Below are 3761 nucleotides of genomic sequence, written 5' to 3'. Positions count from 1 at the left end.
CTCTTTGCTCCACATTATGTTTGTGAGATTCTCCCATGTGGGTCTTTGTAGTTGTTTTTTTTTAATTGTGGTGGAGTGTTCTATTTGGGGACGCCGCCACAATTGTTTATCCATTCTGTTGCCAGGCATTGGCGTTGTCATGAATGAAGATACATAAGCTGTCCTACCGCTGGGCTGTTGATGGACACAAGCCCTCATTTCTCGTAGGCACATAACGAGGAGAGGAATTGTTGAGACATGGGACCTATGTACTCACAGCTTTAGCGGATGCTGCCCAGCAGTTCTCGGCCGGAGTTAAACCAGTTTGCACCCCCACCAGCAGTAGGTGAGGTTCCAGTTGCTCCACACCCCACACCAGCACTTGGTGGGGTCTGTCTTCCTCTCTGCCGTCATTCTGGGGGGTTACTTGGCATGCAGGCCTCAGACACTGCCCTGACGTTGGAGGTGGCCTCGCCAGGCACACGGGAGGTGGCCTTTCCTTTCTCACTTGGGTGGAGTGGGTGTGTGGGATGGAGGTGGTGTGGGAGTTAAGCCTGGCCTGTGAGAAGCAGTCAGGGTGCATATGGGGTGTAAAATGAAGTGGGAGGAACCCCAGAAAGCTAGCTTTAAATTTTTTATTTATTCATTCAAGCATTTATTACCTGGTGCTGGCTTCGGCAGCACATATACTAAAATTGGAACGATACAGAGAAGATTAGCATGGCCCCTCCTCAAGGATGACACGCGAATTTGCGAAGTGTTCCGTATTTTCTTTCTGCTCAATTCTGTTGCGAATCTGAAACTGCTCTAGAAGAATAAAGTCTATTTTTAAAAAAGTATTTGTTACCTGCAAGCACTAGGCATATAGCTCTGAACAAATCAGACAAAAATTCCTCCCCTCCTGGACCTTACATTCTAGTGAAGAGAGACAAACACAATTTTCTTTCTTTTTTTTTTTTCCTTCAATTTTTTTTGTTTTGGTTTGGTTTTTTGGGGGGTGGGGTGGTAATTAGGTTTACTTATTTATCTTTTAATGGAGGTACTGAGGATTGAACCCAGGACCTTGTGCACGCTAAGCATGTGCTTTACCACTGAGATATACCCTCCCCCCAATTTTTACACATTTTATTTATTTTTTTGAATATACATATATTCATTTTCATCTTCTTTCTCACGGTAAGCTATTACAAGATGCTGAATATATTTCCCTGTGCTATACAGTATAAACTTGTTTGAACTTATTTGCCTATTTTATATATACCTGTCAGTATCTGAAAATCTCGAACTCCCATTTAAAAGTATGTTACACTGTATCTCTGGTGTCTTTTCCGATACTAGGAAGATTCCCAGCCAGGAGGGGCCACACTATTTGGAAATGCTCATGCCTGCCCATTGTTAGTTGAGCTCTGCCGATGTGCTTTTCCTTCTGTTTTCTGAAAAGATTATCTCAACCCTCTTCTCCTTGATACAGATCCTCTCAACTGGGGAAAACGCCCATGCAATGGAGTCTATTTTTTTTTTACATTTTTTATTGATTTATAATTTCCAATGTTCTGTCAAAATTCCGGGGTAGAGCATAATTTTTCAGTTATACATGAAAATATATATATTCATTGTCACATTTTTTTCTCTGTGAGCTACCGTAAGATCTTGTATATATTTCCCTGTGCTATACAGTATAATCTTGTTTATCTATTCTACATTTTGAAATCCCAGTCTATCCCTTCCCACCCCCGGCCCCCTTGGCAACCACAAGTTTGTATTCTGTCTATGAGTCTGTTTCTGTTTTGTATTTATGTTCTTTTTTTTTTTTTTTTTTTTTTTTTAGATTCCACATATGAGCGATCTCATATGGTGTTTTACTTTCTCTTTCTGGCTTACTTCACTTAGAATGATATTCTCCAGGAATGCCCATGTTGCTGCAAATGGCGTTATGTTGTCCTGGTTTTATTATGGCTGAATAGTATTCCATTGTATAAATATACCACATCTTCTTTATCCAGTTATCTGTTGATGGACATTTAGGCTGTTTCCATGTCTTGGCTATTATAAATAGTGCTGCTATGAACATTGGGGTGCAGGTGTCATTTTGGAGTAGGGTTCCTTCTGGATATATGCCCAGGAGTGGGATTCCTGGGTCACATGGTAAGTCTATTCCTAGTCTTTTGAGGAATCTCCATCCTGTTTTCCACAGTGGCTGCACCAAACTGCATTCCCACCAGCAGTGTAGGAGGGTTCCCTTTTCTCCACAGCCTCTCCAGCATTTGTCATTTGTGGACTTTTGAATGACGGCCATTCTGACTGGTGTGAGGTGATACCTCATTGTAGTTTTGATTTGCATTTCTCTGATATTGAACATTTTTTCATGTGCCTATTGATCATTTGTATGTCTTCCTTGGAGAATTGCTTGTTTAGGTCTTCTGCCCATTTTTGAATTGGGTTGTTTTTTTCTTATTAAGTCACATGAGCTGCTTGTATATTCTGGAGATCAAGCCTTTGTCGGTTTCATTTGCAAAAATTTTCTCCCATTCCGTAGGTTGTCTTTTTGAATGGAGTCTATTTTTATGGTAGGTATCCAGCACTGTAGATGATTAGCAAGGCCGGGGAGGGGGCAGCAAGGGCTGGACAGCTACAATTTCAGATCCAGTGGCCAGGAAGGGCTTCCCAGAAAAGGTCAGTTTGAGTCAAGACCCGAAGGAAATGAGGCCGATATTGGGAGAAGGAGGCAAAAGTGCATACGCCTTGGGGTGGGAATGTCCTGGCCGGGTCCAGGAGCGTGGAGGGGCCAGTGTGGCTGGAGCAAGAGATGAAGAGATGAAGAGAGTAAGAGGGGGTGGGGATGGAGCGCCCTGGAGACACCGTTAAGTTCTCTACCTTTGGGCTGGATTGAGACAGTGGGAGACATGGGAAGGCTTTCAGCAGAGACGTGGCACAATCGGACTCACCTTTTAGCAGAATCACTGGCTGCCTTGAGCTTGATCAAAGGGGCAGGGAGGGCAGCTGGGAAACTGCTGTGGAGGGGGAGATGATGATGGTGTGGACCAGGGCCCAGGTGGAGGTGCTGAGAAGAGATTAAATTATGGATGTATTTGAAGGAAGAACCAGCAGGATTTACTGATGGGTTGGATATGTGGGTGTGAGAGAAGGAAAAAGGAGGCATTAGGTTCCTGGTTTCTGGGATCCAGAAGCTGTTTGTTGCCGGTGTTGCTTGTTTGTTGTGCTTTTTTTGAGGAGTGGGGAGTATGGGTATCAGGGAGTCAGTTTCAGAATGGAAAGTCGGAGACACTGAGTGGGCAGTTGTCCTTCAGAGACTCAAGTGCAGGAGGAAACACTGAGCTGGCAAACACGCTTGGGAATCTTCAATGAGTGAGCAAGCTGTGAGTGAGATGGGAGCCCCAGGGGAGTGAGTGCAGACAGGAAAGAGAAGGGGTGAGCCCGGCTGCGGAAGCAACCTCAGTGTTCATCGATGGAAGACTGGATAAAGAAGATGTGCTATATGCACACAATGAAAAACTACTCAGCCAGAAAAAAGAATGAAACCTTGCCATCTATGACAACATGGATGGCCACTGAGGACAATATGTAAAGTGAAACAAGTTGAAAGAAAAAAAAAAACATATAGTATGATATCACTCATACGTGGAATTGAAAAACAAAAACAAAAAAACCAGGTGGAGGGTATAGCTCAAGTGGTAGAGCACATACTTAGCAGGCACAAGGTCCTGGGTTCAATCCCCAGTACCCCCTCCAAATATAAGTAAATAAACCTAATTACCTCCCCT

At 43.6% G+C, this 3761-nt stretch overlaps 1 non-coding gene across 1 annotated transcript; it reads left to right on the top strand.

Moving 5' to 3' along the window:
- Nucleotides 1-644: 644 nt before the first annotated feature.
- On the top strand, nucleotides 645-751 carry LOC116666165. The gene has a single exon (XR_004323010.1). It is a non-coding gene; the product is annotated as a U6 spliceosomal RNA (small nuclear RNA).
- The last annotated feature ends 3010 nt before the right edge of the window (nucleotides 752-3761 follow it).

Source organism: Camelus ferus, chromosome 9, assembly GCF_009834535.1.
Source record: "Camelus ferus isolate YT-003-E chromosome 9, BCGSAC_Cfer_1.0, whole genome shotgun sequence".
Taxonomy (NCBI): Eukaryota; Metazoa; Chordata; class Mammalia; order Artiodactyla; family Camelidae; genus Camelus; species Camelus ferus.
The sequence above is the reverse complement of the archived record's forward strand: the minus strand, read 5'-3'. Positions and strand labels throughout refer to the sequence as shown.